A 10,817-nucleotide genomic window follows, 5' to 3' on the forward strand; every position below is an offset into this window, starting at 1 on the left:
GTTAGTAAGGTAGTAATGAGAGTTAAGATCTGGTTAGTAAGGTAGTAATGAGAGTTAGATCTGGTTTAGTAAGGTTAGTAATGAGAGTTAAGATCTGGTTAGTAAGGTAGTAATGAGAGTTAAGATCTGGTTAGTAGGTATAATGAGAGATCTGCGGGCAGTAATGATACATCTATGAGTACATAACTAAAACCTGAGTTCTATGAGCGAAATCTGAGAGCTGAAAGCCGAGAGATCTAAGGTAAGTAATGAGAGAAGAGAATTTGAAATTTTACAAAATACGTTTACTCATACAAAATAATTCGCATTCTTTTATAACGAATCTCAATGCCAATTAATACATAAAACAGATTTTGCAATCAATTGCAAGATTTAGAAAGATTTTATTTATAATCTCAGCCAATTAACAAATATTTTATTGATTTCGTAAAAAATAGCAATAAACATAAAAATATGACATTCTATTTTTCCAAAAAAAATTTCAAAAATCATTTTTTAACATGAAATTTATATTTTTTAATTTTTTTTTAAATTTTGAATTTTTTTTTGGAATTTTCAATCATGTCAAAAGTCGGGATCTACAAATGTATTCTCTTTGACATAGGATAAAAATATCCTTTCTTATAATTTCATTGTAAAATAAAATTTTCTTAAATTTATTGAATCCAAACTTAACTTTGCAACATTTTATTATTATAAAACTAAGAAACATCAGTAAACTTCAATTTGGAGCTTAAAATCATATCTAAATTGAAAAATAAGGGGAAAAAAATTGTAAAAAAAAATCTCATTAGATGGGGCAAAAAGTGACTTTTTTAATGTGGTTTTTAAAAAAATCGTGCCAGCTGGCCAAAAAAGGTGTGCCAGCAGGCGTGCCAGTTTGTACAACCCTAAAAATTTATATAACAACAAAAGTGTATTTAATTAATACAAATCATTCAATTCGGAGTAATATATATTATCTCCACAGAATTTATTATGGCTTGGATCAGATTTAACTTTCTCATAGAATTCTGTTACATTACAATTATGAAGAATACTAACTCTGTTGTCAATTTCTAATATCTTCTTAATAACAGATAAATCAATCATAAATTCAGAATCAGGAATATTTTGCATAACTAGGCCATTTTTGCTTATCAACTGTCTCAATTAAAAGCTTTATATATTTGAAGTTTGATTCAATATCAATTGCAGCTGGTGATCCAATATGTCCAAGATTCATGTTTCTTATTATAAACTGCCCAAATTCCTAACGATTGGCAAAATCCAATATTTGCCCAATCTTCAAAATTCGATCCTATAAAATAGATTCCTGTTTTTTCTTTCATCATCATTGCTTTAATCCAGATGAACCAGGTGGAGTTATAAAATATTTTGCTCCTGCCAATACTTGAACACATGATTTTATCGAACCTAATTGTGAATCATCATGAAACTCCCATCTTATATTCATGAAATGATTTTTTACAACAACTATGAGTTCTTGGATATTAGTTACATGTCTTGCTCTTCCATATGGTCTATTTGTAATGACACCATAATTAGGAATGATATCTGATAAATATATAATTTGAAAATGTGATCTCTTAATTCACAATTGAATGAACTTGCCCATTCGGCCGATCTTGGGGTGATAAGACGTATAAATTGTGGACGAGTTCAAAACTCCATGATAATGATGTAATGGAACATCTTGGAATCCAAGTTCATCCAAGTTTCTTCTAACATACCTTGATTACCCATTATTGCAAGCTTTGACTTCTTAACATATCTTTGGAAGGTATAGTAAACCTGCCATAGTGGAGTCACTTATAAAATGGCCCAAGGACCAAAATGAATTGATCCAAGTATTAAATGATCGATTTCTCTATGAGAATTAGTGATTCTTGATTTACTATATGTTTTCTTGGCCCATGGGAATATGAGAAAAGAATCATCTGTGAAAATTCCTTGACTTGTAACTAAAACATGCTGGAAATGATAATAAGTTGTAAATTCTCGGGCAGCTGCTGAAAAACAAAATAAAACATCATAAATTCTACTTTTCCAATTTAACATGACAAGTTTATTGTCAGCATATGGACTAATAAAATTCAGTTCTTTCATTTCTGCTATATTTTTACACATCAAATGCTTTAATCTCTTTTGAAATCGTAAATTCCTCTTTGATTTGAAATTTCTGGACAGGTGTAAGATCGTTATTATTCCTATTACATTGAAAAACTCTGAAAAATTTACCGAAATTGCAAACAAAGCATAAGGATATTATAAATACAAGCAATAAATAATGTATATCGATTACTATGGGGAAAAGACTCATCAGCTTCCATATTTGATGATAAAAGAGGTTTTGTTTTCTTTTATTTTGAATATTTTTTATCCTCCTTATGATATAAATTTCTTTTAATTGCATAAAGACTATAAATCCAAGAATGTTTAAAAATTGAATTTCTTTGAGGAGGATTAATAATTAAATGCACTTTGAAAAAATCAAACTGTTTCCAATATATTCTTCTCTTGATATTGGTTTTCAAATGCGGTTCATTAATATTGGGCCAATTTTTGTATTATTTTGTCATTCTGATTTTACATATCTAAAAATTCAAAAATCATGCGCTTAAATGAAGTCTACAATCATAAATTCATGTAGTTATTGCCAATGGAAAACTTATTTTTAATTAATATTATTGCTTTTTTTTTCAAATTGTCTCCTCATAAATTTGACAGCAGAAATCGAATCAGCGGGCCAGAAGAATCAGATTACGTGTGGAAAATAGGTTTTGAACGCTTAGATAGGGCTAAAATGAGACTTTATGAGATGTGTTGTATAATTATAGTTTTTGCGATAATGTGTCATGAGATCAGAATATAAGAGAGTAAATATGTATTATTGTCACAGGTTTATATGTGGGGATAGCTCGATAGAGTCTCTAAAAGAGATTAGTACGTGAGTAAGGCGATTTAATAAACAAAAGAAAGAAATAATTAATTTTTTTTTTAACTTCGAAAAGATTGTATGAAAGTGTCTTTGATTGTAAGATACATTTAGATCGACAAGAGTGTATTGTGCACTCTTGTCGGTCAAACTTCCGCATTCAAGTTATGAATGCGGAAGATTGTCTCATTCTGGGAGACATGCAGTGACAATGTCTCCCGGAATGAGACATGCAGACCGACAAGAGTGCACAATACACTCTTGTCGGTCGAAGTTTTGCAATCGCGTTGTGATTGCAAAAGATGTGCTATTCCTGCATATTTTCTACGAGCCTGCTTCATAAAATTGAATCCTTCTATCCAAATTAAATGCGATTTCGCTAATCTTTCATCTAAAATCACTAATCAGAAGCATATTGCAAGTTAACTTGAACCGGCATGTTCCTCCTATCCTGTCTTTCAGTTCTTTCTATCAGCCATGGTTCACAAGGAGGAGAGCTTTGCGCACAATCAGACATAAGATTGCGGCAGAGGAACCGGGAAGAGAGCAGCTTGAAGCGGTAAGATGTCCGAATGCTGTCTCCCAGGTGTATCTGTCAGGCAAAGTTCACAAGGAGGAGAGCTTTGCGCACAATCAAACAGAAGAATTGCGGCAGAGGAACCGGGAAGAAGCAGCTTGAAGCGGTAAGCTGTTTTCAAGTCTTTAGTTAACAAACTTAACAAAAGACATCTAAAAAATTTGAAATAATTGCAAAATAATGCCGTCAGGTAATGCGCACCTAAGGGAGGTGTTTTGGCGGAGCTGGGGTATCTTGGTGAGTACTCAGGAGGCCAAGAAGGCACCCCAACCGACATTTTGCTGACGCATTGTGTAAGCAACCATTCTGATAACAGCTCAAACCGTCGGGACAAAATAATTTATGAAATTATAAGTCATCTTTCTAATACATATTTTTGGAAGGGCGTAAGATACGCCAACTTAAATATATTATTAAATATGAGAAAATCGCTCAACAAAAAAAACAATTCTTTCAAAAAGTTTGACATTGATCTTCTAATACATATCCTCTGGAAGGAGTTTACATTCACAAAAATAAAAACCAGTTCAAAATCTTATTACTCCTTGAATTAAAATCATTTAATTTCAAATCCATTCCAAATCCTTAAATCTGTATTAAAATCATTTTGCCAACAACCAACACAATACAAATTACATTTCCATATATCTTCTGTCCATTTTATTTTTTATCTCATTTTATTTAATTTATTTAAAGCATATAGACATCGAGATCCTTTACACATGTTATATAAAATCAAATACATAATAAATTCTTAATTCTAGAGATATCTCAAAATCTCAATTTTTTAATTAAAATACCTTTCATTTTTCACAGTACTATCACAACAAACAAGCCATTTACTAATTAACACATATAAGAAAAATATCAAATTACAAAACAACTTTCAATATCATTCGCATCGAATTCTATTTTTTCATAATTATCAACTACATATTATTATATAATATATGTCGGCGCATATTCCACTCTATACAAGTGTCAGACATACTCACACAAAGCTGTGAGATTCATACCTCTATCAGTAGGACTTCTCAAATCAAGAACACATATGTTTCACTATCGCACATCTGTGTAGGATCTAATTAACCCTTTGGACTGGTACTTCAAAATTTGATAATTTGATAATTTCATGTGATATCATCATTTTGCCTTTAAAACAACTGTGCGTTTAAGGTAAGTAATGAGAGTTAAGATTCTGGTTAGTAAGGTAGTAATGAGAGTTTAAGATCTGGTTAGTAAGGTTAGTAATAGAGAGTTGAAAGATCTGGTTAGGTGAAGGTAGTAAATGAGAGTTAAGATCTGGTTAGTAAGGTAGTAATGAGAGTAAATCTGGTTAGTAAGGTAGTAAATGAGAGTTAAGATCTGGTTAGTAAGGTAGTAATGAGAGTTAAGATCATGGTTAGTAAGGTAGTAATGAGAGTTAAGATCTGGTTAGTTAATGTAGTAATGATAGAAGTTAAAGAATCTGGTTAGTAAGGTAGTAATGAGAGTTAAGATCTGGTTAGTTAGGGTAGTAAGAGAGTAAGATCTGTTAGTAAGGTAGTAATGAGAGTTAAGATCTGGTTAGTAAGGTAGTAATGAGAGTTAAGATCTGGTTAGTAAGGTAGTAATGAGAGTTAAGATCTGGTTAGTAAGGTAGTAATGAGAGTTAGATTGTGTTATAAGGTAGTATGAGAGTTAAGATCTGGTTAGTAAGTGATAATGAGAGTTAAGATCTGGTTAGTAGGTAGTAATGAGAGTTAAGATCTGGTTAGTAAGAGGTAGTAATGAGAGTTAAGATCTGGTTAGTAAGGTAGTAATGAGAGTTAAGATCTGGTTAGTAAGTAGTAATGAGAGTTAAGATCTGGTTTAGTAAGGTAGTAATGAGAGTTAAGATCTGGTTAGTAAGGTAGTAAGTGAAGTTAAATCTGTTAGTAAGGTAGTAATGAGAGTTAAGATCTGGTTAGTAAGGTAGTAATGAGAGTTAAGATCTGGTTAGTAAGGTAGTAATGAGAGTTAAGATCTGGTTAGTAAGTTAGTAATGAGAATCTGCGGGCAGTAATGATACATCTATGAGTACATATATAAAACCTGAGTTATGAGCGAAATCTGAGAGCTGAAAGCGAGAGATCTAAGGTAATAATGAGAGAAGAGAATTTGAAATTTTACAAAATACGTTTACTCATACAAAATAATTCGCATTCTTTATAACGAATCTCAATGCCAATTAATACATAAAACAGATTTTAGCAATCAATTGCAAGATTTAGAAAGATTTTATTTTATAATCTCAGCCAAATTAACAAATATTTTATTGATTCGTAAAAAATAGCAATAAAACATAAAAATATGACATTCTATTTTTTCCAAAAAAAATTTCAAAAATCATTTTTTAACATGAATTTATATTTTTTAATTTTTTTTTTAAATTTGATATTTTTTTTGGAATTTTCAATCATGTCAAAAGTCGGGATCTACAAATGTATTCTCTTTGACATAGGATAAAAATATCCTTTCTTATAATTTCATTGTAAAATAAAATTTTCTTAATTTATTGAATCCAAACTAACTTTGCAACATTTTATTATCATAAAAACTAAGAAACATCAGTAAATTCAATTTGGGAGCTAAAATCATATCTAAATTGAAAAATAAGGGGAAAAAAATTGTAAAAAAAAATCTCATTAGATGGGGCAAAAAGTGACTTTTTTAATGTGGTTTTTAAAAAAATCGTGCCAGCTGGCCAAAAAAGGTGTCAGCAGGGCCTGCCAGTTTGTACAACCCTAAAAATTTATTAACACAAAAGTGTATTTAATTAATAACAAATCATTCAATTCGGAGTAATATATATTATCTCCACAGAATTTATATGGCTTGGATCAGATTTAACTTTCTCATAGAATTCTGTTACATACAATTATGAAGAATACTAACTCTGTTGTCAATTTCTAATATCTCTTCTTAATAACAGATAAATCAATCATAAATTCAGAATCAGGAAATCATTTTGCATAACTAGGCCATTTTTGCTTATCAACTGTCAATTAAAAGCTTTATATATTTGAATTGATTCATATCAATTGCAGCTGGTGATCCAATATGTCCAAGATTCATGTTCTCTTATATAACTGCCCAAATCTCTAACATTGGCAAATCCATATTTGCCCAATCTTCAAAATTCGATCCTATAAAATAGATTCCTGTTTTTTCTTTCATCATCATTGCTTTAAATCCAGATGAACCATGGAGTTATAAAATATTTGCTCCTGCCAATACTTGAACACATGATTTATCGAACCTAATTGTGAATCATCATGAAACTCCCATCTTATATTCATGAAATGATTTTTTAACAAACTATGAGTTCTTGATATTTAGTTCATTCTTGCTCTTCCATATGTCTATTTGTAATGACACCATAATTAGGAATATATCTGATAAATTATATAATTGAAAATGTGATCTCTTAATTCACAATTGAAATGAACTTGCCCATTCGGCCGATCTTGGGGTGATAAGACGTATAAATTGTGGACGAGTTCAAAACCCATGATAAATGATGTAATGGAACATCTTGGAATCCAAGTTCATCCAAGTTTCTTCTAACATACCTTGATTACCCATTATGCAAGCTTTGACTTCTTAACAATATCTTTTGGAAGGATAGTAAACCTGCCATAGGTGAGTCACTTATAAAATGGCCCAAGGACCAAAATGAATTGATCCAAGTATTAAATGATCGATTTTCTCTATGAGAATTAGTGATTCTTGATTTACTATATGTTTCTTGGCCCATGGGAATATGAGAAAAGAATCATCTGTGAAAATTCCTTGACTTTGTAAATAAAACATCTGAAATGATTAAGTAAGTGTAAATTCTCGGGCAGCTGCTGAAAAAAAAAAATAATCATAGAAGTCTAACTTTTCAACATTAACAATGACAACTTTACTCTCGCTCACATACCGCCACTCACTCACTTCGCTGCGCTCTTCTCATTTGTCGCTATACTTTATTAATCCAAATCGCTCACACTCTCACACTCGCTATAATATCATCTTTTATTTGAAATTTCTGGACAGGCCTGTACAGATGTTAATACTCTACTACACTCCACCTTGAAATCTCAACAAACATCTTCAGGGCTAGAAGGCACGAAGTGCCTGGAAGCCCCACTACCTTTTTTTTTTTTTTTTTTTTTTTTTTTTTTTAAGTGTTAAAAATATAATTCTCTCATTTGGTAATAAAATCGAAAATTTGATTTTTAAAATCTTACCAAGTTGTTGATGATGATTCACTTTCTTCATCATCATCACTGTATTGACATTAGACAAGAACAGTTTCATTAGAACGTTGAGATTCAATCCAGAGAAATCGACAACGAGACTTATCAATGAAAAACAATTCCAAATTCCTTTGACGATGTCGAATGCCGCAGAAGGACTCAATGTTTTGATTCCAATCACGAGTTTAAAGATCATGATGATTGGTACAAAGAAAGACAAAGTGCAGTTGATTTCTTTGGAAAGCGAATCAGAAAGAGAAGTTGTTTTCCATTCGAATATCACTGCTTATGATTTCTCTAGTAATTACATGGCTTTTGCACAAACAGATTCAACAATTTCCATCTACAAACACAGCGAATCAATGATTTTCTCGATACAACTAAACGCTGGAACAATCGAAGCTTTAGCTGTTTCTGCAATTTTCCAGATGGTCGCTGTAGGAACAAGAGAAGGAGAAATCTATTTAGTGTCTATTTTATCAAAACACGTGACACAGATTTTGAATTTGGAATCTTTTGTTTGCACAAATTTGGTAATTACTAAAAATTGGGGATTCATTGTTGCTTTTTGCGAAGGTTTGGATGATACAAACTTGGCCGCAAAGATCGTTGTTTATACTTGCAATGGAGTTAAAGTGGCTGAATACCCAATAAACAGATTACCAACATTCGTTTGCTCCTTCAATGACAGGTACGGATTCGACCACATCATTTTCACGAATTCGAATCAAGAAATGTTTTTGTTTGAAGCTCCTTTCCCTGAAAAGATGACGAAGATTTGCGATAAAATTGGAGATTCACTATATATTGAACAGTGGGGTACAAGGTCTCTGATTGCAATCACAACTGATGGTTCTGTTCATGTTATCCCGGTATTTTAATTTTTATTATTTTTATCTTGTATTATTGTAAATATATATTTTCGTTTTATATATATTATCTTTTCCAAAAATGTGTATCTCTTTATTCTGTTAATTTTACCAAAAGTTAACAAGAACATTCTCGCAACTTTGTTATATACTTATTTATTTGAAAGTAGATACACGTAAACTACAAAATTTATAGGGTTGTACAAACTGGCACAATTTTGCGGGCCGCGTGCCAGCTCCTGGCAGGCGGCCAAAATCAAAAAAGTGGCCAAAAATCGGGCCTCGTGGCGTGGAAAGGGTGGAGCCCGAAGGGCGACATCCTTTCCACGCCACTCGGCCTATGACCACAATTATATAATATGCTCATTATTATTTTTTCTTCTTTTCTCTTCTTTTTTTTTCTTTTTCTCTTTTCTTTCTTCTTTTTCCCTTTTCCCTTCCTTTTTTTCTAGTTTTGGAAAGGAAAAAGTAAAAAATTTAATAATTAATTTTATTACTATGAAAATATACTTTTTAGCTTATATTGTAAGCTGTGAGAGTTTTAAGTGATGGAAGATATAAATCAAATTTGAAATTCAACAAATCTTGTTATGATTAAGTTGAATATTGTACTCTAATTAAGAGTTTTCAGTTATGAACTCAGGTATTATATAATAAAAGTATAACTCAGGATAATAAAGAGGTTTTTAAAATGTAGATCTGAAAATCAAACTACCATGTTTGATATGATTAAGTTGAATAATGTTATTTTATTAAATGGTTCAAATCTGTGAAATCGGCAATTACAAATTAAAGGCGTAGTTCAAAAAATTAAAGAGATTTTAAAAATTTAATATCAGAATTAAACTAAAAAAAGGATTTAGTTATTTCAGTAATTATCAGAAAAGGTTAAAAAGATAGGGTAAGTAATGAGACTTGAGTGAGATGTGAGAAATCATATGTAAATAATTAGATATCTGGTTAGTAAGGTAGTAATGAGAGTTAAGATCTGGTTAGTAAGGTAGTAATGAGAGTTAAGATCTGGTTAGTAAGGTAGTAATGAGAGTTAAGATCTGGTTAGTAAGGTAGTAATGAGAGTTAAGATCTGGTTAGTAAGGTAGTAATGAGAGTTAAGATCTGGTTAGTAAGGTAGTAATGAGAGTTAAGATCTGGTTAGTAAGGTAGTAATGAGAGTTAAGATCTGGTTAGTAAGGTAGTAATGAGAGTTAAGATCTGGTTAGTAAGGTAGTAATGAGAGTTAAGATCTGGTTAGTAAGGTAGTAATGAGAGTTAAGATCTGGTTAGTAAGGTAGTAATGAGAGTTAAGATCTGGTTAGTAAGGTAGTAATGAGAGTTAAGATCTGGTTAGTAAGGTAGTAATGAGAGTTAAGATCTGGTTAGTAAGGTAGTAATGAGAGTTAAGATCTGGTTAGTAAGGTAGTAATGAGAGTTAAGATCTGGTTAGTAAGGTAGTAATGAGAGTTAAGATCTGGTTAGTAAGGTAGTAATGAGAGTTAAGATCTGGTTAGTAAGGTAGTAATGAGAGTTAAGATCTGGTTAGTAAGGTAGTAATGAGAGTTAAGATCTGGTTAGTAAGGTAGTAATGAGAGTTAAGATCTGGTTAGTAAGGTAGTAATGAGAGTTAAGATCTGGTTAGTAAGGTAGTAATGAGAGTTAAGATCTGGTTAGTAAGGTAGTAATGAGAGTTAAGATCTGGTTAGTAAGGTAGTAATGAGAGTTAAGATCTGGTTAGTAAGGTAGTAATGAGAGTTAAGATCTGGTTAGTAAGGTAGTAATGAGAGTTAAGATCTGGTTAGTAAGGTAGTAATGAGAGTTAAGATCTGGTTAGTAAGGTAGTAATGAGAGTTAAGATCTGGTTAGTAAGGTAGTAATGAGAGTTAAGATCTGGTTAGTAAGGTAGTAATGAGAGTTAAGATCTGGTTAGTAAGGTAGTAATGAGAGTTAAGATCTGGTTAGTAAGGTAGTAATGAGAGTTAAGATCTGGTTAGTAAGGTAGTAATGAGAGTTAAGATCTGGTTAGTAAGGTAGTAATGAGAGTTAAGATCTGGTTAGTAAGGTAGTAATGAGAGTTAAGATCTGGTTAGTAAGGTAGTAATGAGAGTTAAGATCTGGTTAGTAAGGTAGTAATGAGAGTTAAGATCTGGTTAGTAAGGTAGTAATGAGAGTTA

This window comes from Trichomonas vaginalis, chromosome V, assembly GCF_026262505.1.
Source record: "Trichomonas vaginalis G3 chromosome V, whole genome shotgun sequence".
Lineage (NCBI taxonomy): Eukaryota > Parabasalia > Trichomonadida > Trichomonadidae > Trichomonas > Trichomonas vaginalis.